The 26745-nt window shown below is 42.6% G+C and overlaps 1 protein-coding gene and 1 long non-coding RNA gene across 2 annotated transcripts in view; one reads left to right on the top strand and one right to left on the bottom strand.

Annotated features, from left to right (window-relative positions):
• LOC144380027 (uncharacterized) overlaps positions 1-11441 on the bottom strand; it is a 65928-nt gene extending 54487 nt beyond the window's left edge. Inside the window, exon 1 of the long non-coding RNA XR_013443737.1 lies at positions 11280-11441. This is a non-coding gene — a long non-coding RNA (uncharacterized LOC144380027). The remainder of the gene's footprint in view (positions 1-11279) is intronic.
• Positions 1-26011, top strand: part of SPATA31F3 (SPATA31 subfamily F member 3) — a 172870-nt gene extending 146859 nt beyond the window's left edge. The window contains exon 3 of the transcript XR_013443736.1: positions 25398-26011. The gene's annotated coding sequence lies outside the window, so the exon portion shown is untranslated. The remainder of the gene's footprint in view (positions 1-25397) is intronic.
• The last annotated feature ends 734 nt before the right edge of the window (positions 26012-26745 follow it).

Raw genomic sequence — 26745 nt, 5'->3', positions numbered from 1 at the left:
TTCAGCAACACAGAAATCACTCATGGCCTTGAGAATAGTCTGATGAATGATGGACATGAAGGCATGACTGGAATGGATTCAAGAAAGAATGGAAGGTGGGGCATCTGGGTGGCTCAGTTGGTTAAGTGACTTCCTTCGGCTCAGGTCATGATCTTGGAGTCCCAGGATCGAGTCCCAGGATGTAGTCCCGCATCGGGCTCCCTGCTCAGCAGGGAGTCTGCTTCTCCCTCTGACCCTCCCCCCCCCATGTGCTCTCTTTCTCTCATTCTCTCTCTCTCAAATAAATAAAATCTTTAAAAAAAGAATGGAAGAAGAATAACTGGTGATAGCAAGTGTAGTCAATTATTTCAAGGAAGTTTGTTTCATAGAAGTGCAGAAAACTGAGGAAATAGCAGTAGGAGGAAAAGGGACCCAGAGAAGACTTTTTTAAAAGGTGAGTGACATCAGGGGTGCCTGGGTGGCTCAGTTGGTTAAGCATCTGACTTTAGCTCAGGTCATGATTTCGGGGTCTTGGAAGTGAGTCCCCGCATGGGGCTCCACACTCAGTGGGGAGTCTGCTTCCTCTCCCTCTGCTCCTTTCCCCACTTGTGCTCTCTCTCTCAAATAAATCTTTTTAAAAGGGGGGGGTGCGTGACATCAATGACAACAACAAAGTCTGATTTAATAACAAAATTATGGAAACTGCTCAAGTGTCCATCAACTGACATATGGATAAAGAAGATGTAGTATATATGGAACTAGAGAGTATTATGCTAACTGAAATTAGAGAAAGAAAAATACCATATGATTTCACTCATTTGTGGAATTTAAGAAACGAAACAAATGAGCAAAAGGAAAAAAAGAGAGGCAAACCAAGAAACAGACTCTTACTTTTTAAAAATTTTTTTTAAAGATTTTATTTATTTGACAGAGAGAGACACAGCGAGAGAGGGAACACAAGCAGGGGGAGTGGGAGAGGAAGAAGCAGGCTTCCTGCCGAGCAGGGAGCCTGATGCGGGGCTCGATCCCAGGACCCTGGGATCATGACCTGAGCCGAAGGCAGACGCTTAATGACTGAGCCACCCAGGTACCCCTTACTTTTTTTATTAACATATAATGTATTATTTGTTTCAAGGGTACAGGTCTATGATTCAACAGTCTTACACAATTCACAGCGTTCCCCATAGCACATACCCTCCCCAATGTCCATCCCCCCAGCCACCCCATCCCTCCCACCCCCTCCACTCCAGCAGCCCTCAGTTTGTTTCCTGAGATTAAGAATCTCTTATGGTTTGTCTCCCTCTCTGGTTTTGTCTTGTTTTATTTTTTCCTCTCTTCCCCTATGATCCTCTGCCTTATTTCTCAAATTCCACATATCAGTGAGATCATATGATAATTGTCTTTCTCTGATTGACTTATTTCTCTTAGCATAATACCCTCTAGTTCCATCCACGCTGTTGCAAATGGCAAGATTTCATTTTTTAATGGCTGCATAATATTCCATTGTGTATATACACCACATCATCTCTATCCATTCATCTGTTGATGGACATCTAGGTTCGTTCCATAGTTTGGCTATTGTAGACATTGCTGCTATAAACATTGGGGTGCACATGCCCCTTCGGATCACTACATTTGTATCTTTGGGGTAAATACCCAGTAGTGCAATTGCTGGGTCGTAGGGTAGCTCTATTTTCAACTTTTTGAGGAACCTCCATACTGTTTTCCAGAGTGGCTGCACCAGTTTGCATTCCCACCAACAGTGTAGGAGGGTTCCCCTAAGAAACAGACTCTTAACTATAAAGAATAAACTGATGGTTACCAGAGGGGAGGTGGGAGGTGATGGATTAAATAGGTGATGGGGATTAAGGAGTACACTTGTGATGAGCACTGGGTGTTGTATGGAAGTGTTGAATCACTATAGTGTATACCTGAAACTAATATTACACTGTATGTTAACTGAAATTTAAATAAAAACTTAAAATAAATAGAATAAAATAAAATAAAAATGGGCAGAGGAACTAATTAGACTATTTTTTCAAACAAGACATTTGAATATCAAACAGGTACATGATGAGATGTTCAACATTACTAATCATCAGGGAAATGCAAATCAAAACCACAATGAGATACCATCTCACACCTGTTATAATGGCTATACTCAAGAAGACAAGAGATGAATGTTGGTGAGGATGTAGAGAAAGTAAACATTTGTGTAATATTGGTGGGAATTTAAATTGGTGCAGCCATTATGGAAAACAATAAGGGAAAAAAAATGAGAGACATAACATGTTGGATGTTGACTGAAATGATGCAGTCAGGAGGGATAAATTGATGATAAGGGAGAGCAAGGAAAGAACTGCTGGAGTAATGAGGTGATGTAGAAGTAGGGGATAGGACCAAATGCCCATGTCGAAAAGATGGCCTTGGCTAAAAGCACCACTTCACTGGTGGTAAGTAGAAAGTAGCATTGAGGAAAGACAGCATGGCTTACAAGAAAGGTTCCCTCACATGTGCGGTGCCTGGGTGGCTCAGTCCATTAAGCATCTGCCTTCAGTTCAGGTCATGATCCCAGGGTCCTGAGATCAAGCCCAGCTTCAGCCTCCCTGCTCAGCAGGGAGCCTGTTTCTCCCTCTCCCTCTGCCCCTCCCCCCTGCTTGTGTGCTCTCTCTCTCATGGTTTCTCTCTCAAATAAAATCTAGAAAGAAAGGAAGGAAGGAAGGAAGGAAGGAAAAGAGAAAAGAAAGAAAAAGAAAGAAAGAAAGAGAAGAAAACAGAAAAGAAAAGAAAAAAAGAAAGAAAGAAAGGTTCCCTCACATGTAACAGAGTGTGGGCAAAGGCCCAAAAGGATAAGGGAGGAACAAGAAATAGACCATGGCCGGGGATGGAGAGAGGGGTATGGAGAACCAAAACCAAAAGCTGGAGGTAGAGTTGGATTCTGGAAGTTACCATGGCAAATTACTATTAGAGCCTATGGAGTAGGTGTCCCAACAGAGAGGCCAGGTGAGCATAAAAAGGTATTTCCATTGCTGATCATGTGTATAAAGATGCTCTCAGATGATTGGAACAGTGGGAGAGATTTCAGAGAAGTTCTAGATGTGTGCGGCCTAGTGCATGAAGCTAGAGACAAAGAGGGCAGGTATAGCATCCTAGTGTTCAGAGATTAGGGATGTTTAGGGGTGGGAGGAGACAACTGGAAGGCAGAAAAAAAAGGTTGCCCTGAGTGGATGGGATGGACCTCTGTTTTGGATACCTCACATTTCTCAGAAGGTGAAACATCTGCATTCCCACCTTCTGACCTACCACATAGGAGCCAAGAGCTAGAGGAAGTGCACGAAGTGGTGTAGTCTCCCTATGAAACCCAACATCCCATCAAATCAAGAGGTGGTGGCAGGACTCTCCTCCACGATAGGACCCTAGCACTTACCACAATTTGTCCACTGCTAGCAGGATGCAGAAAAGCCAGGATGGGAAGGAGCATGAATGTGTTCCTCCTCTGAATGGTGACTCTGTGCCTATTAGATGAGGGCCCAGCCCCTGTTGTGGCCCCCAAGGTGAGAAGATACAAGGCCCAGGCCTGTTGAGCCAACACCCTCCAGGTGTTTTCCTAAAGCATCCCCAAAGACCAAAGGAGATCTTGTGACAGGCACATCCTCCCTGCCTGGTGGGAGTTGGGCAGACAGCCACAGAGCAAGGAGATAAGGGGGAAAGGGAGGCAGCATGAAGGGAATGACCCAGAAAGGTCACAGCAGCATCACGTGGGAAGCCAAGGTTAATGTGCACACATCCTGACTTAGGTGGAACAGGTCCTTTCCATGGTCCCCTAAGGCTCCTACCTGTCCCAGAGCAGTGTGAGTTCATAGTGCTGACCAAAGTCCTACAACAAAGGGTTGAGGGCATAAAGATGAGCTGGAACAAACACCTTCAGGATTCTCAGTTTTCACCAAAGTCAAGAGCTGAGAGAAGACAGGGTCAGAGCCTGTGACTCACATAGGATGTTGTTGAGGGATGAAGCCTTGTTCATCCCATCCCATAACTCTAGCACAACCCCCACCTTCTAGCTTTCCCTAGGCTCAAGAGAGGTAAAATCAGAATAAATGACCTCATGGAGGACAGAAACTCAAGCATTTACAACTCCAGAATTGGTGGTAGATGCTAGGAATATATCAGTGCTTGCTTGGGAACTCTGGAGTTCACCTCTGGCCCTCTGAAATAACACGTCATGGTGAAAGGTTCTGACCTTCTGGAGCCCTTCCCTTGACCTCTGCCGAGGACACCTAAGAATTCTATGGAGAGAATTTCAGGCAAATGACTACCTGTGGTGGAGGAAAGTGGCTTCTCCACAAAATCACTTCTCCTGTCAAACATTGAGTGCTAGAGGAGAGAGACCATGACTGCTTCATTTTTGTACCTGCTTACCACAGCCCAGCCAGGGAGAGCAGTGAACACAGAATGAGAACAGGAATTCTGCACCACGTGAGAAGGGGCTGGGCTTCTGCTCTTTCCCAGCCATCCAAAGCCTAATTTTCCACCTGGGTCAGGGGCCCATGGCAGAGGCCAGGGCTGTCATAGAATGAAGAACAAGAATAGTTGCTGCGTCCAATGCAGGAAGAGGAAAGAAGGGAAGACCGCCTGGACTTCAGGTGGGGAGATGAGGAATGAACACAATGCAGGCAGGTAAGGTACTGGGGGACACAGAGGACCAGATCCCTATGGCTCTGGCTGGGCCTGCAGAGGACTGTTCATTCCTATCCCCAGAGACAGTGAAGCCAGGACCCTGAATACTTGGTCTGGATGAGAGCATGAGGAGGGAAAGGAGGCCTGGGAAGGGGCCAGAGGGAGATCTCTGTTTCCAGAAGGAGGGGTGGGCTCTGCCAACTGCCCCCCCTTTCCCGCCTTGCCCCTCTTCTCCACTGTAACTTCTCTGGGTCCGTGGCCAGGCAAGGAGCATATTGGGGGCTTTCCAGAGTGTATCGCTCCCAAGGTCGAGCCTGCTACAGAGGCCACAGGGGCAGGACCCTATGCAGGCAGCTGGACCCGTGGGAATCCAGACAGTGGGAAGGGAACGGAAGCCATTCCTTGCGGTAAATGATGCTGGCAGCTGGGGAGTGTCAGGGGAGAGGGGCAGGGTAAAGTGAGAGGCCGGAGCAGAATCCCACACATAGTCAAAGGCACATGGACACAGACATCAGCCACACAGATGCATAAACACCAAGACACAAATTCAATGTTGCCACTCCAAAACTAATTCAGAGTACCCAGAGACATGTCCAGGAAACACACCTACGTAGACTCAAGAACACCCTGCGTCAGACATGCAGGAGCAGAGCTGGCACAAGCACACGTGCAGGCACAAAGACAGTCTCCACATTTGCAAACACATACAGACCATCTTGCAGACCTACAAACACAAATGCAGTCCAAATTCATCCCTCAAAGTTGCTCTCCTCCATAAAGCTCCTAGGCCACCTTAAACCAGGCCTGTCTTTCCCTCCTCTAAACTCTGCTTTCTAATTTCTGTCCCATTGCTTGTCCTTTAATAAGGACAGTCTTGGATTCACATGCATACCTCTGGTCTCAACAACTTGGTTGTGGGCTTTCAAAGAAATGGCAAGATCAGCAAGTGAGTCCACGGCCCTCTTCGGCAGCCCCATCCCTCGCCTATACACCCATCCCCATCCCCAGGAGTGTCCCCAGTTTACTGCAAGGTCCTGACCCCCAGCCTCTCAGCGGACACAGACCCTAAGGGAAGAATAAAGCAGACCTTTCAAAATAATGCTGGTGGGTATTACCTCCCAAAATCTTTACCTTGCCGTATGCTTACCACTATCTACCTCCAATCTGTAACCAACTACATCAATGCTATTCTAAGCAGTTACCTAACCCTAGATAGCTACACACTGAGTAATGTCTGCACCTCCACTAGTCCCACAAACATCACACACTTATGACAGTATGGGTCATCTGCACTCCAGGAACTCGGTAGCTCCTTCAGTAACACCTGCATAGTCATCAGAGCAGGATGTCCCTGGAGGGCTCAGTGTTCAGCTGGGAACCCAGGAGCACCAAGGTGCCCAGGCCGTTTGACCCTTGTTAGACAGAAAAGCCTACAGGGGCCCAGCCCACTCCAAGCCCTGTTCTGGAACTAGCCCAGCCTCTGAGCTCAAATTCCCACTATACCCCTTCCTGGCTCCTTAATGTCAAGCTGGGAGCATCTGTTGCCCTGGAACTCCCAACCAGGTAGGAGCAAATGTGCCTAGGACTGGGGGCTGAAGGGATGTGGGGATTTCCAAACTCTTGCAACAATAATACCTAGGAGTTCTACCTCAGAGCCTGGCCTAGGTGTCTCTCCTAAATAGATAGTGGACCTACTGACACTGGAGGAGAATAAGGGTGAATTAGCACACCTCTCTCCCCCTACTCCAGGATCTCAATCTAGTGAAAGGACATATTCACAAAGAACTCATCAGCAGAGATAAAGCTGAAGTCAGCCATTGTACCTCCCTAATCCACTTACCCCTCACTTCTCAACACCAGGCACCAGAACCTCTAGTATAGGACTCCTCTGCACCCCAGCCACCCTAGAGATTGTCAAACACTACTTAGGCTCTGTCAGGAGTTCACCAAGCCAAAATCTTCACCCAACAGTTGCAACTCTTGGGTGGACACTCACAACTCAGAGGTTAGCTATCCAAGCTTGTGACCCCTTCCCCAATGTCTACATCCAGCCTGGCCTGGGGACCAAGAGATGGGCTTGGTTCAGGGCTACAAGCTCCAAAATATGCACAAGGTGCTTGAGAAATTAACAAAATCAGTTTTAACCTCTAGAAAAACAAGTGGTAGTGATTGTCAAGAACTGTGCAGGGGCTGGGATTTTACTTTATTTTTTAAAAGGATTTATTTATCTATTTTAGGTGGGGGAGAGAGCACAAGTTGGGGGAGGGCCAGAGGGAGAGAATCTCAAATAGACTCTGCGCTGGGCATGAACCCTGACGCAGGGCTCGATCCCATGACTCTGAGATCATGACCCCAGCCAAAATCAAGAACCAGACACCCAACCAACTGAGCCACCCAGACATCCCTAGATTTTACTCTGTTTTAAAGTTAACAAGATATCCTATTACTGCTTCATGAATGCTGGCAGAAGACACAAGACTCCTGGGTGAGATATCAAGGATTTTATTACTCACAGAACAGCCACAGCAAGAGCTTTAGCATGTTTTTGTTTTGTTTTGGTTTGGTTTTTTGTATCAGTTCCCCATGTCTATCAAATGCCTTGGGTGTAGCACAGGATGTGTGACAAGTGCCTACTCATACAGTGGGCTGTGTTACAGGAGAAGAATGTTAAGGTTTGGGGTTTCACTCCTGTTATAGGAAGAAAAAGCAAGCCTGATCTTTGTCCAGGGACAAATGTTGCCTTATCTTTCAAGGTTGCTTGTTGTAAATACAATTCTGAGAAACGGCCTGGAAAACAGTCAGTGTTCTACATTCTTGGCATACCCAGTAAAAACATTCAGGGATACGAAGAGCCCATAATAGGTTGTCTCTCTCAACCATAACTAGCAGTGGTTAAAAACAAATGAATGGTGAGGAAAAAAAAAAAGTGCTTTCTATGTCCTGGAAGAAGTCCTAGGAGAGATACCCAGGTTAAAAAGAAAATCAATTCAGAAATACCCCACAAATTATGCTTAATGATTACCTTTTTAGCTGATAAGTAAAATTGGGGTTTTCTGTGTCCTTATCAAAGAAGAAAAGAGAGATAGAAGATATTATCATAGAGACAACATGAATGTTGAAGAATCTGTGGTAACTTGAGAAGGGCTTGAAAAAAAACCTTCAGGGGTCAGGGGCAAGTGGTGGTAAATCCCAATGCAACAAGAAAGTAGAATAGGCCCATTTTGTCAAACAAAATGGAAGAAATGAGAGCAGATGACAACCTAAACCTTTCCTTGGTACTCTTTGTGGAGAAAGTCTCTAAGGTGGCTTCTCCCACGTTCCCAACCCCTGGTGTTCATGCTTTGTGTCATCCCATCCTCTTGAGTGTGGACAGACCTGTGATTTAATTGTAATTAACAGAATGATGGAGAAAGTAATAGGATGTTACTCTTGTACTTATATTACATTATATAAAACTGTCTTCTAGCATACTTATTCTAAGACTCTCCTTTCTGGTTTGATAAAGTGGCCTCGTTAGGAAAGTCCATGTACCCTCTAGGAACTGTAAATGGCCTTTAGATGCTGAGTGTGGCCTCCAGCTAAGAGTCAACAAGAATCCAGTGTCCTTGGTCATATGACTGCAAAGAAATGAATTCTGCCAACAACCTGAGTGAGCTTGGAAGATTCTTCCCCATTCGAGCCTCCAGATGAGAACACAGCCCAGCCAATACTTTATAGTCTTGTCAGACCATAAACAGAAGACTAAGCTGGAATTCTGACTCACAGAGACTGTGAGATCATAAATTGTGTATTATTTTAAGCCACTACATTTGTGGTAACTTGTTGCAGAGTAATAGAAAACTAATACACGGGGCGTCTGGGTGGCTCAGTCGTTAAGCATCTGCCTTCAGCTCAGGTCATGATCCCAGGGTCCTGGGATCGAGCCCCGCATCCGGCTCCCTGCTCGGCAGGAAGCCTGCTTCTCCCTCTCCCACTCCCTCTGCTTGTGTTCCCTCTCTTGTTGTGTCTTTCTCTCAAATAAATAAAATCTTAAAAAAAAAAAGAAAACTAATACACTGCTGTAGCCATGAAAGTAAAAGTGTCTGACAGTAAGGTATATGTGGGCAGCATGCAGTTTGTGTGGGTACAAGGCACACCCATTCTCTGCAGAGCACCTGCTTAAAGTTCAGTGCGATTATTTACAAGGGCAAGTGGAGTTAGGATGAAGAGGGGGCTGTTCCACAGTATGAGCTTGGGAAGAAACAGGGAAGGATAAGGCATCTAGGTAACTCCTCCCCTCAGCTCATTCTATAAAGACACATAGCTGTGGAGAGTCTGCAGCCTTCCGAATAGGCTGGAACCATCTCATCCTACATATTAAACGTAAATTACCCTTTTGTGCCTTCATTTGATTTTTGATATGGGAATAGCAGATATCTGTGAAAGGCTCAAAGATATAACTAACAGTGATCTTGTAGACAATGGGGAGGGATGTCCCCCAGGAAGTAATAAAGTAAAAGAAATCTCTGAAAAGGGAAGTGGAGAAAACAACCCAAATCAGTAAGTTTCACAGGTAGAAATAGGAGCTCCAGATTTTCTTTTAGTTCAGGAAGGAGGAACAATCAGAATAGTTCTCATTGCTTTACACAGAACAAGTGTTGAATAAATCTTTCTTACAGAAATGCTGCAAAGATGGTTGGAGGAAGCAAAGAGTTTGAGATCACAGTGTCAGTATCCTCTCTATAGTTCAAAGTGGGCCAGAAGGGTCTGAGAAGACCAATTCTTCAGAACTTGTTTCTAGAAACAGTGTAATCATGAACTCATCATATCTACTGTGCTTCCTCAGAGATGGAACCTGATTGGTGAGTTGCAGTTAGCAGGGATGATGATAGGTAACCAATACTACAGAAAGGGGTCATTTCTTTGATCACAGGAGAGAGCTACCAAATTTGTAATTTGGCCAGTTTCCATATCATATAACATTTCTTTTGGATATATACTGAAGAGTAGAAATGCTGGGTCATATGAAAATTCTTTTTAGATTTTTGAGGAACCATGAAACATTTCCCCAGCAGCTGCATCACTTTACATTTCTACCAGCAATGTACCAGCATTCCAATTTCTCCATATCCTCCCATTATTTTCTATTTTTTGAGAATAGTGCTGGTTGGCCATTTATGTACCTTCTTTGAAGAAACATCTATTCACATCCTTTCCATTTTTGAACTGAGTGTAGTTGTTGTTGTCATTGACTTGTAGGAGTTCTTTATACATAGTAGATATTAATTGCTTACTAGATATATGATTTACAAATATTTTCTCCTATTCCATGGGTGTCCTTTCACTCTCTTCAGTGAATCTTTTGATGCACAAGTTTAAATTTTGAGGAGGTCCAATTTTTCTATTTTTTCTCTTGTTGTCTGTGCTTTTGATGTTATACTTAAGAAACCATTGCCAAATCCAAGGTTGTAAAGATAGTTCCCTGGTTTTTTTCTAAGAGTTTTATATAATTTTACCTCTTAAACTTAAGCAAACATACATTCTTTCTTCTGCCTCTCTTTGATATCTCTTCCCAAAAAAACCCCGAAAAACAGATTTCATGATTCCAAGCTTTGTGACCTTTTTCAAATTGCTTAAAATCTCTGAGTCTCAGTTTAATTATCACTGAAGGGATAATTTCACAAGATTGTTTTAAGAGTTATATGTTTAAACATAGTATAGTGCCTAGCACACTGGAGCTCAATAATCCCATGCATTCTTCTTCCTTCAGAGGACTTTCTCTTCCAGGACCTGCCAGCATCAATTATTCCACCTGATCTTAACGGCTTGCTTGTGGATAGTCAAGCCCAGGGCCCCAAGTCTCCTATCTTTGCTTCAGAGGCCTCACTGGTCCTCCCTTCCCTTAACGCCCTTTGCTCTAATAGAAGTTCCTGCCTCCACAAAAATCCAGCTTGGAGACAACCTGGGCTACCACGGAGAATAAAATTTCTCATGGGGTGGGGGTTGGAATGGACAAAGGCAGCAGTCCCGCAGGGCCCCAGCCTCTCGACCACCTTGGAGGGACGCAATTTAGGGCACACTGACCTTCTTCAAAGGTCAAGGCCAAAGTCCTGTGGGCATATGGGGACTGACTCCTGGCCTAGATCCCGTGGCAGGCTCCTCTCCTTCCTGTCAGAGGTTCCTTCCAGTCAGTTCTAGGGCACAGTCTAAAGTATTCCTTTATACAGGGGTCCTCTGTGGGGTCCATCTCCACCGCGCCGGCTCCCGAGGCTCCGCTATGTTCTCCAATGGTCTTCCACTGAGACAACACCAGAGACCACCCTTGCCCTCCGGTACTTATACAGACGGTCTCTCTGCGGGGACAGTGCCTCCACACTGCGCCTCCCCATGGCAGCAAATGCAGAGAGAGCCCTGGGAGTCTCCATTCACACAGGGGTCCTCCTTGGGGGCGGCTCCCCGCACCGCCTCCGGGACTCTCCCAAGGGGCAGAGGCAGGGACACTTGGGGGTTTATCCCCGTACTCAAGGACTCCCTTAGGGGCGGCTCCCACACAACACCTCAGAGTCCCCAAAGGGTTGTCCGAGGCCCGCAGACCCGTCCCTTAGGGTGCCTGCCGGGTCCCCGCCGCCCCCGCCCCCGCTTACCGGGACCGTCAGGGTGCGGGACGCGGGTCCGGGACTGGCGGACTCTACACCGCGAACCCCGCGCCGCCCATGGCCGCTCGGTAGCCGGCGTGCTGGGGCCGAGCGCCGGGAGCAGGCGGCGCGGGCGGAGCAGCAGGCTGAGGCGGCAGCGGCGGCAGCGCGCGCGCCCCAAGCACACCCACCCTCCCCACCCCCCGCCCCGCGCGGCTGCGGCGCGTGCGCCCGCGCGAGACGACCTCCGCGGGCCGGTGGGCGCGCGCCCCGCCCCGCCCTCCTGCGCCTCGCGGCGCGGCCCTCTGGGCTCAGCTGGCGACCTCGCGTGGCACTGAGGCGCTGAGGGACCGCAGGAGGGCGGCGGCCGGCTCCGACGACGTGTGGGTCCGGGAGGCAGTGGGCGCCCGGGACCAGCGCCCGGCTCTGCGGGGTCTGCCGGGTCTTCTCGGCGGTCGGGCCGCCAGCGACAAGGTCAGTGCCCGCCCGGAGGAGGCGTCCCGAGCGGGGGCTCCGCGGCGGCTCTCGGCTCCCGCCCGCCGAGGCGAAGCGTCCTGCCACGCGCACCTGCCTGGGGAGGTGAGAATGACTCATCCAAGCGGCCTCGGCCCCAGCCCTTCCCTCTCTCGCCAAACCCAGGTGCCCCGTCAAGGCCTCCGGGCGGACGACCCGCGCGTTAGGGCACTCACCTTCGCAGTACCCCACTGCGGAGTGTCCAAATGAGCCGTTGCAAAGTGCTCTGCTGGCCCAGCTGTTCCTGTGCGCTGTTTTCTGCGGTTATTGGTCCTCCATCTCCAGCAGCAAAGCTGTACCTTGATAGGACCCACTCTTTGCTGCTGCAGCCTCATCCCTCAGACTATCTGAATAGCCAGCATGTAAGGAGGCCAGCAGCCCTGAGGGCTCTAACGTGCATTACACCATAACTAGGTGCTTTGAAGAAAGTGAGGGTAACAAAAAGAATGTCAGAAGTCATGAAGTCCCTAACAGCTAATTATAAAGCAGTAACTGAAGAAATACAAATGATATGCTGAAGATTTTTATTTAAATTATTTTTAAATGTTTAATATTTACATTTTTAATATACTTCATGTTTACAGATAAATTCAAAAATAAAATTCACTTCATCCTGTGGGGGATACAAAGACAAACTTATTTTGTCCTTACCATCATGAAACTTAAAAATAGGGAATATAAAGTAAGTACAGTACTATATACAGCTATCCACCTTTAAACAAGATGCCAGATAATAAACACTGTATATATATTAAGTAATTTAAATTTCACAACATCACCATAAAGTATTGTGTTTCATTGCTTAGATTATACAGATGCAGAGAGGCACAGAGAGGTTAAACCACCTGCCTAAGATCACATAGATAATCCATGGAATCTAGGTATTCTGACTACAGAGCCCATTCTTCTAATCATTTGTCTTACTGCACCACCTCCAGAACCACCTTGAGGATATGCATCATCCCACAGAAATATTTTTTTCAAGGACATTGATTATGTAAATAATATTATTAAAAGATGTGTTATAAAATTCATGATCCCATGTGAGGTATAATGTTTTATTAATGAAGTTTAGGATAATGGGTATAAAAGTGGTACTTACATATTTGTTGCTGTCCTATCAGTGCACATAAAGATTCTTGGTACTGTCTACGTACCATCTCTTTCTGTCTTTATTTCATATGCACTAATGCTGGTTAATTTTACATCTCACACGTGAGAAGAATGTAATAATAGTATTAGTACTCACAAGGCCATAACTTCTCAGAACCTGTGTGTCTTGAAATAATATAGGTCTTCTTGCCTCTCTAATTTCCTAATACTATTTTTTAAATGCTAGTTATATTATTACTTATGACACCACATCATCCATCTTGTCACCAGTGAATACTGGTTTCTAAAGCTCTCTCAAAACTTAATAGTATCAAAAAGAATAAAATATTTAGGAACAAATTTAACAAAAGAAGTATAAAACTTATACTCTGAAAACTATGAAAAATTATTGAAAAGAAATTGAAGATCTAAGTAAAGATTTTTTAAATCCCATGTTCATGAATCAGAAGACAACATTATTAAGATGGCAGTATTCTCTAGATTGATCTATAGATTCAACACAATATCTACCAGAATCCCAGCCAACTTTTTTCTTAGAAATTGATAAGCTGAGGGGCGCCTGGGTGGCTCAGTCGTTAAGCGTCTGCCTTCGGCTCAGGTCGTGATCCCAGGGTCCTGGGATTGAGCCCCACATCGGGCTCCCTGCTCGGCGGGAAGCCTGCTTCTCCCTCTCCCACTCCCCCTGCTTGTGTTCCCTCTCTCGCTGTGTCTCTCTCTGTCAAATAAATAAAATCTTTAAAAAAAAAATTGATAAGCTGATTCTAAAATTCATATGGAGGGGCGCCTGGGTGGCTCAGTTGTTAAGCATCTGCCTTCGGCTCAGGTTATGATCCCAGGGTACTGGGATCGAGCCGCACGTCGGGCTCTGTGCTCAGCAGGAAGCCTGCTTCTCCCTCTCCCACTCCCTCTGCTTGTGTTCCCTCTCTCGCTGTGTCTCTCTCTGTCAAATAAATAAATAAAATCTTTAAAAAATAAATAAAAATAAAATTCATATGGAATTACAAGGGATCTTGAATAGCTAAAATAATCCTGAAAAAGAATAAAGTAGGACTCACACTTCCTAATTTCAAAATTTACTATAAAGCAACAGTGTGTTACTTTGTCAACAAGGATAGATGTATGTATCAATGAAACAAAATTGGAAGTCCAGAAATAAACCCATACATCTATGGCCAACTGATTTTTAACAAGAGTGCCAAAACTATTCAATGGGATAAGGATAGTCTCTTCAACAGATGGTGCTGGGACAACTGGATATCCACATGCAAAACAATGAAGTTATCTTACACCATATACAAAAATTAACTCAAAATGGATCAAAGACCTAAACATAAGAGTTAAAACTATGAAACTCTTAGAAGAAGACAAGGGGAAAATCTTCATGACATTAGACTTAGCAATGATTTCTTGGATATGACACCAAAAGCACAGGCAACAAAAGAAAAAACAGATAACTGGATTTCACCAAAATTAAAAACTTTTGTGCATCAAGGGACACTATCGAGATTGTGAAAATACAGCCCATGGAATGGGATAAAAATATTTACAAATCATATATTTAATAAGGAATTTGCATCTAGAATATATAAAGAACTCTTACAACTTAATAACAAAAAGACAGTCATATTCTAAATGGGCAATGGATCTGAAAGACATTTCTTCAAAGATATACATATAGCCAGAAAGTACCTGAAATGACATTCAATATCATTAGTCATCAAAGAAATGCAAATCAAAACCACCATGAGATAACACTACATACCCACTAGAATGGCTCAAATCAAAAAGTCAGATAACAAATGTTAGCAAGGATTGGAGAAATGAAACCCTTTTACACTGCTGATGATAATGTAAAATGGTGCAGCCACTTTGGAACACACACTGGCAGTTCCTCAGATTATTAAACATAGAGTTACCACATGACCCAGTAATTCCACTCTTAGGTATATTTTCAAGAGAAATGAAACATGTCCACACAGAAACTTGTACATGAATATTTATAGCAGCATTATTTATAATAGCCAAAAGGTGGAAACAACACAAATATTCATCAATGGATGAGTGGATAAGTAAAATGTGATATCTCCAAAGGAATAGTATTCAGCCATAAAAAATGAAGTACTGAGGGGCACCTGGATGGCTCAGTAGGTTAAGCGTCTGACTTTGGCTCAGGTCATGATTTCAGGATCATGAGATCGAGCCCCAAGACAGGCTTTGCGCTCAGCAGGGAGTCTGCTTGTCCCTCTGCCCCTTCCTCCTTGTGCTCTCTCTCTCAAATAAATAAATAAAATCTTTAAAAAATTAAGTACTGAGGGGCACCTGGGTGGCTCAGTTGTTAAGCGTCTGCCTTCGGCTCAGGTCATGATCCCAGGGTCCTGGGATCGAGCCCCGCATCGGGCTTCCTGCTCCGCAGGAAGCCTGCTTCTTCCTCTTCCACTCCCCCTGCTTGTGTTCCCTCTCTCACTGTGTCTTTCTCTGTCAAATAAATAAATAAAATCTTAAAAAAAAAAATTAAGTACTGATACATGCTATGATGAACTTCAAAAACATAATAGTAGGTGAAAGAAGCCAATCACAAAAGATAACATACTCTATGGTTCTATTTATATGAAAGTCCAGAACAGGGAAATCTATAAAGATAGAAAGTAGATTAGTGGTTGCTTAGGGTTGGAGGTTGGGGAGGACATGGGGGTGATAGCTAAAAGGTATGGTGTTTCTTTTTTAGGTGATTAAAATGTTCAAAAACTATAGTAATGGTGAATATGCCAAAAGCATTGAATTGCATACTTTAAGTGGTTGAATCTGGTATGTATGGTATGATATGTGAATTATATCTCAATAAAACTTTTTTTTAAAGTGCATGCATTCAGGAATAGAGAGATCTATGTTCAGATCCTAAAACTGTAATTAGAAGCTATCTGTCCTTGGAATAGGTCTTAATATCTTGATGTCTCTGAGTCCATGAGATGGGGATTAATTAAAATAATGCATATAAAACACTTAGCATGCCTAGAATAAAGTACATATCTAGTAAGTGTCAGCTATTATATTGCCCAATCTTGCAAAACTGTTCAGTTCTGGAATCCCAATTTCACAAATATTGCTATGCTATTTATATAATACTCCCTTTAAGCCTACAACCCTGAGCACACAGTAAGAATGGTATATAGGAAGTTTGTATATTGTGTATGATGATGTGTTAGCTTAGAAATGTATACTCTCAGGGCGCCTGGGTGGCTCAGTCGGTTAAGCGTCTGCCTTCAGCTCAGGTCATGATCCCAGGGTCCTGGGATCGAGCCCCGCATCGGGCTCACTGCTCCGCGGGAAGCCTGCTTCTCCCTCTCCTTCTACTGCTTCCCCCTGCTTGTGCTCTCTCACTCTCTCTGTCAAATAAATAAAATCTTAAAAAAAAAAAAAAAAAAAAGAAATGTATACTCTCTTATTTTGCCATTGACTCACTGCTTTTACTCTTCTACCCATCACCTCAAACTTATTCATCAAATCAATTCTCTCTTCAAATTAATGAGCTCTCTTCCATTTGCAAATGACAGACACCTAATTCAAATAAATTTGAAGGACAAAATAAATTTATTGGTTCATATAATAGGAAACTGGGAAATCCAGGGGTGGAGCTGAGTTCACATACTCAAAAATTATCATTTCTTTCCAATCTTGGATCTGATTTCCTCTCTGTGACCCTTTCACTGGCAGAGTCTCTCTTTAACCAAAGTTTAGTCAGGCTCCTCTGAACTCTTTTCTCAATCAAGCCCTGACTTTTGAGCTTTTGTGTTATCCCTGCATTGTCCAGTTTGCAAGAATCCTAGTGAGTCAATTCAACCAGAATCCCCCATCCTTGATATCTGATCACCCTCAATATCTGATAGGGTTCCTCATCTTCCACCATCCCCCAGGTGAGGTCTGATCTCCCTGGCCTGCCTTCAGCAAGAATCTGTTAGGTTGTTTTTCTAGAATCCTCCCTTAGCCTTGATGTTTCCTTTCAATTTTCCATTCACTAACCACCCCCCCACTCCTTGGCTATAAATTCCCACTTTTCCTTGTTATATTTGGGGTTGGGCCCAATATCTCTCCTCTACTGCAAAACCCATTGTAGTGGTCCCTATATCTATTGCGATAGTCACCCTGAGTAAAGTCTGCCTTATTCTTTAACAAGTATCACAAATAATTTTTCTCTTTAACATCACACCTCCTGAGCCAAACTGGGACAGTAGGAACGTAGCTGCAGGCAGTTTCAGGATTATGTCATTCCAGTTTAGCAGCCTCAGAGGAAAGAGAAAACATCTTGCTCAGCATCTGTATTTTAAAAAATCTAAGGGACACCTGGGTGGCTCAGTTGGTTATGCATCAGACTCTTGATTTCGGCTCAGGTCATGATCTCATGGGTCTGCGATCAGCGGAGAGTCTACTTGAAGATTCTCTCCCTCTGCCCCTACTTGTGTTCTCTCTCTCTCTTTCTCTGTCTCTCAAATAAATACATAAATAAATCTTTCAAAAATCTAAGAGATTTCTCACAGCAGCTATGTGAAGGATGGATTTTTTAAGCATTGGAGAATTTTATCAAGAGAATGCATACTAATGCCATATATTATTGCTTTGCACTATGTATGATGTCCTTCTCCAGTACTAAAATGTGTATTTTATTTTAGTACTTAAAAGGGTCTACAAGGAGCCAATCCTTACTGACCAAAGAAGAGTGTAAACGATGCCTATTTCAACTGAAAATGGCATTCTGGTCATCTCTTCCATCCTAAAGCATTTTCTTGAGGAAGGCTCTTAGAACATTAGTCTGATGAGACTGTTGACTAGACTTGATACACCCAGTAGAATAATGGAACTATTCAGGCTGCATGCTACCAAGCTGCTGAATTTCAAAGGAAATAGTTCCTGTCCTTTTCAGCCTCTGTCCTTATACTCCATACCTTACCCTTTTTCTTTTTTCTTTTCTTTTTTTTTAATTTAAATTTTGTTAGTTAACATACAGGGCAATATTGGTTTCTGGAGTAGAATCCAGTGATTCATAACTTACATACCACACCCAGTGCTCATCACAAGTGCTGCCTTTAATACCCATCACCCACCCACTTCCCTTCATCTCCTATTGTTTTTTTCTGACCTAACTCTGGCCTCTTAACAGATTTAGAATATGCTGAGTCCAGGATTCTGGTGGCCTGCTGTTTTTAAAATTTTTAATTTTAGGGGCACCTGGGTGGCTCAGTTGGTTAATTGACTGCCTTCGGCTTGGGTCATGGTTCCAGGGTCCTAGGATCGAGCCCCGCATCGGGCTCCCTGCTTGGTGGGGAGCCTGCTTCTCCCTCTCCCACTCCCCCTGCTTGTGTTCCCCCCCCCCCGTCAATTAAATAAATAAAATCTTTTAAAAAATAAAATAAAATTTTTAATTTTAATAGACTTTATTTTTTAGAGCCATTTTGGTTCACAGAAAATGAGTGGAAGGTACAGAGATTTCCCATATACCTCTGGTCCCCCAACACACACAGCCTCCTCCATTATCAATATCCCCCATCATAGTGGTACATGTGTTACAACTGATGAGCCTACATCAGTTCGTCATCAGTCAGAGTCCGTAGTCTACATAAGGGTCTTGGTGTTGTACATTATATGGGTTTGGGCAAATGTATAATGATGTGTATATATCATTATAGTGTCACACAGAATATTTTCACTGCCCTAAAAGTCCTCTGTGCTCTGCCTATCGATTCCTCCCTCCCCCCAACCCATGACAACCACTGATTTTTCTACTGTCTCCATAGTTTTAACCTTTTCTGGAATGTCATATAGTTAGAATCATATAGTATGTAGCATTTTCAAATTGGTTTCTTTCACTTAGTGATATGCATTTGTGTTTCTTCCATATCTTTTTCTTTTGGAATTTAGTAAATTATGGCTTCCCCACTAAAAAGTTACAGTTTGACTCAATACCCCTTGGTTTAACAGAAAGGTATTCATCTGGGATATGTTCTAAAGGATTTGTTCTTTACTCCAGTTTTCCTTAGGGTATTTTTGGCAGGGAGTCTTTAAAAGACTCCAAATTCCCCAGGGTCCTCTTTGTAACCCAGTTTATACTTGGAAAATAGATCATATTTTTAGATGGCTGCCTGCTTGGGCATGGGATATGCATACCCCTTGAGATACAGTGTGAGAGGTGTGAGAGTGAGACAAGTCAGTGAGAGGACAAGATTTATTCATGTTGAATCAGGGACCTATTAGAATTCTGATGGCAGGAAGTCTGAAGACCTTTTAAGAAGTCCATTTGTGAAGAAGGGTTTTTGGATGAAGTTAATAAAGGTCAAAATAAAACAGAAAAGCTAACTCATTCTCAAGCCAGTAAGTTTATTTTGAGGCAAGGTTTGAGGTTTTTTAGTGGCAACCAAATCAAACAGAAAGGCCATAGAATCAGCCTCCTTAGCATTTAATGTTATTGATATGGTCAGATTTATGTCTGCCATTTTGGTTTTTGTTTTCTATACATCTTATGACCTTTTTGTTCTTTTCCTCCTTACTGCCTTCTTTCACATTAAGTGAATATATTATAGTGTATTCTTTAATGATTTCTTTTGATGACCATACTAGGTAATAAAGTTTTTTACATATGCTTAATTGTTTCCTCAAGACGAATTTCTAGAAGTAGAATTATTGAGTCAAAAAAATAGCACATTTTTAAGCCTTTGATCTCTATAGCCAAATTTCTCTCCAGGACAGTTGCTGCAGTTTACATTCCCATCAGCAAGGCCTTTATGTATTGTTGATTGATCCTAGGTATCAGTCAGTTTCTTGGAGAGTTTTAACTTAATTCATCGTAACTGGCTCTTATAATATATAGGTATTGAAATCTGAGCTGAAATCTAGTAAATTAAGGCTAATTTAATGCTCAGAACTGGGGATCAGCTAAGAAATTAGCTTTCTTGTATTTAATACCTGCGGTTATTTAATGGTGATTAATTTCCATAATAACATCTTGATACTGGAAGAAGTATTAAAGTATCCATAATAAAGTTGAAATAAAGATTTTCATCTCAAATCCTAGCATGTCTCGGCCAATCTCAGAATGAGAATGAGAACAAGGCCATATTGATCTGTTTGACTACAGCCTCACCAAACTTAACATTGGAGAGATGTAACACAAATGCTTTCTTTAAAGCAAGTCATTCTGAATCTGAGCCCCAGGTTCAGGCCTAAATTCTTAACACGCCAAGCTGACTGCTTTCCCTCTAGTATGTACTATCAAATTCTTTCTTCTTCTTGTGGTGATGGGATAATTCTGTACCTGATAGTAGTGGTGATTACACAGATCTATACATGTGATAGAGCGGCTTAGAATCATATACATATTGTGTCAATGTTAAATTCCAGTTTTGATATCTTACTATAATTATGTAAAATGTAGCCATTGGGAGAAATTGGGTAAGAGTACACAGGACCTTGGGGCGCCTGGGTGGCTCAGTTGGTTAAGCGACTGCCTTCGGCTCAGGTCATGATCCTGGAGTCCCGGGATCGAGTCCCACATCAGGCTCCCTGCTCAGCAGGGAGTCTGCTTCTCCCTCTGACCCTCCTCCCTCTCATGCTCTCTGTCTCTCATTGTCTCTCTCGCAAATAAATAAAATCTTAAAAAAAAAAAAAAAAAGAGAGTACACGGGACCTCTATACTATCTCTGCAATTACCCATGAGTCTGTATTTCACAATAGAAAATTTACAAAAATTCTCCAAGGGCCTTTTAAATTTATTTTTTGCATAGATGAATTCACATGGATTCAAAACTCTTGCTCTCTCCTTTTTCTCCACCCAACCCATTACCACCATCCCATTTCTATTGCTTCCCTTAACTTCTTTTCTTCTATAGCCTTCTAATGCATTTTATATAAATACATGCAAATATGGATATATATTCTTATTTTTCCACCTTTCCCACAAAAAGGGTATGTGTTAGTCTGAGTCCTCAGAAAAGCTGTTGCCAAGACAGAATTAAATGTAAGCATAATTCCTAGAGTTGTAATTGTTGGGTCAAGGGAAAATGTATTTGCAATTTATAACAAATATTTCTGAAATTGTTCTTAAGGATTGCACCATCTTGCACTCCCATCAGCAAAATATGAGATTGTCAATTTCTCTTTACTTTGCCGAAAGAATGTACTGTTGAACTTTTGAATTTTCACAATCTGCTATTGTGATTTTTAACTTGCATTTATCTTATTAAGTTTGAATTTCTTTTCATGTTTTTTTTAAAGATTTTTATTTTTTCAGAGAGAGAGCACAAGCGTAGGAGACAGGCTGAGGGAGAGGGAGAAGCAGACTCCCTGCTGAGCGGGGAGCCTGATGCAGGGCTCCATCCCAGGATCCTGGGATCATATCTGAGCCGAAGGCAGACGCTCAACTGACCGAGCCACCCAGGCACCCTATCATATACTACTATGTATTTGTTCTATTTCTGAACATTTTCATTAGTTCCATTTATCTGTCAGTTTATTCATGCACAAGTACCATAGTGTTTTAATAATTAAGGCTATATAGTTTTTATTATTTGATATCACTAATCTCAGTGCTATCATAGTTCTTCCTTTTGAGAGTTCTACTATTTTTGCTTACTTCCCACCATAAATTTAGAAATCAGCCTAATTGCCCTCAGTTAAACCTATTGGTATTTTTATTGAGATCACATTAATTATAGGAGCGCCTGGGTGGCTCAGTTGGTTAAGCATGGGACTCTTGGTTTTGGCTCAGATCATGATTTCCTCGTGGTGAGATCAAGCCCCCTGTAGGGTTCAGAGGGAGTCTGCTTGGGATTTTCTCTCCCTCTGCCCCTCCCCCCACTCACACGTGCACACTCTCTCTCTCAAATAAATAAATAATTTGAGAGAGAGAGTAAGAAAGAGAGCAGGCAGGGAGAGGCAGAAGGAGACAATCTCAAGCAGACTTTCGGCTGAGCCAGGAGCCCACTGGGGGCTCCATCCCAGGACCCATGAGATCATGACCTGAGCTGAAATCACGAATCCCACAATTAACCGACTGAGACACCCAGGCGCCCCAATAAATAAATCTTTAAAAAAATCACATTAATTTATAAATTAACTTAGGAAGATTTTTTTAGTGTTCCTATCCCTAAGAATATGGTACGTCTTTCTATTTGTTCAAGACTGCATTTATACATTTGAAAATGTTTTAATGTTTTTCTCAAAAAAGTTTTGCATGTTTTATTCCTAAGTATTTATTATTTTGTGTTGCTATTGGAAAGGAGATTTTCTTCTCCAACATATCTCCTGATTGTATATTTGTATATACAAAGGCTTTTGATTTCAGCATATTAATTTTTGTGTTCAGCTACCTTACTGAATTCTCTTTCTCTCTTTCCATTTCTCTCTCTCTCTGTAGTAGTAATAATACTAGTGGTAGTATTAGTAGTAGTAATTTTTGAGTTGATTATCTTCTGTTTTTCAGGCACAATCACATCACCTTCCAATAATGACAGTTTATTTTCATCTTACTAATTTTTTATGCTTTCAATTTATTTCTATTTTCTAATTATGTTAGCCACTCTATCCTCTACCAAGTGAAGATAACGAGAAGCCAGGTAAGCAGGTATTCAGAGATGCTAAAGAGGCCTTCAGTGAGGATGCATCTTAGATTGGTGTTTGTCAGGTTTTTTCTTCCATTGTAGTTATCAGTTGTGCCAGACACTGTGCTAAACTCTTGTTTTACAAAATCCCCTATAATCCTACAAGCACTCTATGATGTTTATACTATTACCATCTCCATTTTACAGATAAAAGATCTAAAAATGGAGAAGAAAAAAACACCCAGGTAAAACTGAGATTCAAATCCAGGTGTGTGTAATTCCAAAGAAACTACTCTTAATTGCCAGGCTAACTGGGTACATCTGAGAATAGCATAAGGCGGTCTTTGCTGTAACTTTTCAGACTATAAGAAGTCTGACTTTGCTGAAGACCCCTACCTCTGAGCTGTGGTCTGTGGTTTTGGCAGAATCCATACTCATTTCTTGATGAGGTTGTATAGGCTCCCTAGGGTGTCCTTGAAAGGATTACTAATTGCCCATAGCCTCTGAAATGGAATAAACTTTTGTGTGGAGTGTAATTTTATTTTGTATTTCATAAGTGGTGTCTGATGAGATAATGCAGTATTCATGAGTAAAAACACAGGCTCATGTATGTCTGCCATTCCTTGCTGCCCCATTCACATGGAGCATTTGCAGTGTCCCTGTAAACATAGAATTCTGGTGGACCCATGATGTTGGAAATTGTTCAAGACCCAAAGTGAGTACAAGGTAAGCATATTATGAAAGCCACTGACTTCCATAGAGTGTTGCTAGATGTACACATATCAAGAAGTAAAATAAAAAATAGAGTTAATTTTGTGCAGTGTTTCCATGTTTTGGTAAGAATGAAGTACATATGCATGAGTTAGCTACAAAATGAATTGGGTAATGTTGGTGATCCTACATAAAGGTTAAATGATCTGATATTTGCATTTAAAACTGGCATTGTACAATGATTAACAGTAAAATTCAGGGTTATTATTTAAAGTTTTAAATGTTTCTTTATTTAGAATAACGTTAGACAGGTAAAAAAAAACAGGACAAGTCAGGAGAGTGGGGGAGGGGGGCTGTAGTAAAAGGGAAAAAGTTTTATATTTTAGTACCTTTAAAGACATTTTTTCCTACTTTTTGAATATAGGGCCAGCATTTTCATTTTACTCTGGACCCCAAAATTATCTAACCAGCCACTTTTTAAAAAGATTTTACTTATTTATTTATTGGGGTAGGGGGCAGCATAGGAAGAAGGAAATGGAGCCTCACACATGGAGCTCGATCCCATGACCCCGAAACCATGACCTGAGCCGAAATCAAGAGTCAGACGCCCAACCAACTGAGCCACCCAGGCTCCCCTGTAACCGGCCATTTTTAACAAGCCTGCCAGTGATTCTGAAATAAGGGCAGGATTGAGAGACACAAGAGCAAATGATCTTTTAAAAGTTCTGGTCACTGAGTCCTCAGAACCAGGAGCCCTGGGTGGGCCGGTGCTGCCCTCTAGTGTCTCTGGCTGCCATCTAGTAATACTACATTTCTGCATCATATTGCACGCTGCTATGTGAGGGCTTGCGGTCTTGCTGCCTGATACTACTCTGCAAAGATATCCAGGGAAATCTTAGCTCTTGGGCATTAATAAAAATGCTCATGTATAAAAATGCTGTGTCAACACACAAAAATCTGAAAAGAAAACTAACTGAATAGAAAATTAAGAAAACCGGGGCACCTGGGTGGCTCAGTCGTTAAGCTTCTCCCTCTGCCTGCCACTCCCCCTGCTTGTGCTCTCCCTCTTTCTCTCTGTCAAATAAATAAATAAAATCTTAAAATTAAAAATAGAACTACCATATGATCTAGCAGTTCTACTTCTAGGTATTTATCTGAAGAAAACGAAAACACTAACTTGAAAAGATACATGCATTCCCATGTTGCAGCATTATTTACAATAACCAAGATATGGAAACAACCTAAATGTCCATTGATAGATGAGTATGTAAAGAAAATGTGATATACATACACAATGGAATACTATTCAGCCATTAAAAAGAATAAAATCTTGCCATTTGTGACAACGTGGATGGACCTCAAGGGCATTATGCTAAGTAAAATAACTCAGAGAAAGACAAATACCGCATGATCTCACTCACATGTGAAATTTAAAACAACAACAAAAACAAAGCTCATAGAGAACAGATTGGTGGTTGCCACAGGTAGGAGGTAGGGGGTGAGTGAAATGGGTGAAGGGGTCAAAAGGTACAAACTTCCAGTTACAAAATAATTATGTCATGGTGATATAATGTACAGCATGGTGACTATAGTTAACAGTACTGTGTTGCATATTTGAAAGTTGCTCAGGCTAGATCTTAAAAATCCTCATCACAAGAAAAAAATTTTTTGCAACCTTGTCAGGCAACTAGAATTGTGGTGATATTTTTGCAATATATACAAATACTGAATCATGTTGTATACTTGAAACTAATATAATGTTATATGTCAATTATACCTCAATTTTTTTAAAGATGATAAATTTTATGTTATATGTTTCTTTTTTTAAGATTATTTATTTATTTATTTGAGAGAGAGAGAGAGCACAAGCGATGGAGAGGGAAAGGCAGGCTGCCCATGGAGCAGGGAGCCCGATGCGGAACTCGATCCCAGGCCCCTGGGATCATGACCTGAACCAAAGGCAGCCACTTAACTGACTGAGCCACCCACTGTGCCCCTATGTCATGTGTTTCTTAACATAATTTAAAATTAAAAATTTTTTAATATTGCTGTTAAATAGCAGCAACTATGTTTTTCTGTCTCCAGTACCTAATATAATGGTTGGCAAATCTTAGGTAGTCAGTAATATTTTCTGAGAGTAAAACATAGCAGCTCTTCATAAGGTTTGTGTGGAAGGACCAACTCACATCAGTGGCATGTCTTTCAGGATTTTTCTTTACGGGGCTCTGAGATGACCCATATGGTACATATGAGTCAACAACTGTGAACCGTTTCCTGAAGAACTTCTACTATTACAGTAATTGTGGCACTGTGGCACACTCATGGAAGAAGAGTCTGGCTTTGGTAAGTTTTCTCGAAACAAGTGAATGGAATTGATAGTTGTGTAGCCCTCCAGAGTCCCTAGAGGCTTTTCAGGTGCTTCATCTCCCTTGTTTGCTCTTCACTATAAACTGTGAAGCAGGAAGGGCAAATATGAAGATCCATGCCCACATCATCGATGCGTGCATTACATGAATGCGCCTTTGTTTGGGAAGACACTGATCCCACTGTCCTAACCACTCAAGCACCCTTCATCAATGAGTACCAAGGCAGTAAACAAACCTGTACTAAAGGCCTACTCTGCAAAACCACATAAGATTGTCTTTGGCTCTAACTCCTGAGTTTGGAGACAGAGGAACAAGGGTGAGTGAGTTGCTGCAGAGGGGTTCGCAGCAGATGGTTTTAATGGCTTAGTAGGATGGCAGTGGCTGTGGGTTATCTGTAAGGTAAAGAGTGCACTGGTTGGAGCAGGTGCAAGGTTTGCGCAATCTGATGGTTTTGTCATGGGCAGGGGGTTCGGAGGAGACTGAGAACTGTTTCTGCAGTAAAAAGGCAGCAGCAGCTGCGGGAAGCAGAGCTGGTTGGGTAGGACATTCAATATTCTGTTCACCTTCTCTTCATCCCACTGGTGAGGGACGGAGTGTCCTAGGGTTCTGGAGGTGGTTGAACTCGCAGCACTGGACACTGGACCTATGAGATTGACAGCAGTTTATTAATCATATATATTCACAGCCCAGGGGAGGAGGACACAAAACACCATGCAACATCACACTGGGCTGCTTTCAGGAGTAGAGTGAACAAACGGGGGTTTGGGGAGTCAGGCTTTGTAGTAACAAGAAGATGGGGTGACCCTTGGTTCCCATGGGAGGATGTGATTGGCAAATAATTCCACAGGCTGCAGGGAGATGAAGCCCATTAGGTTGAGGAAGAGTCAGGTGCAGCTGGTCCAGCTGACAGGGAAACTAGCAAAGTAGGGGGCTTTCCTGCTGGGTGAGGGGTGTATCTGGGAAGAGTTGAACTCATGGTTAGAACTTTAGGACCCCATAAGGCTCAAATATGTCAAGGCAGCACATTAAATTTTAGGCCTCATAATAATGTATAGGGCAATAATAAAAGATAAAGCTACTTTGAAGGTTTCCTGACACAGCTGCTTTTTATTTGTGTATTCATATTTTATTTGTATTAAACAATCATTCATTGCTCTTTGGTAGAAAAAGTCTTCTTGTTCTTGTATT

The sequence above is a fragment of the Halichoerus grypus genome, chromosome 14, assembly GCF_964656455.1.
Source record: "Halichoerus grypus chromosome 14, mHalGry1.hap1.1, whole genome shotgun sequence".
NCBI classification, from domain to species: Eukaryota; Metazoa; Chordata; class Mammalia; order Carnivora; family Phocidae; genus Halichoerus; species Halichoerus grypus.
This window is presented reverse-complemented; position numbering and strand designations above follow the sequence as displayed.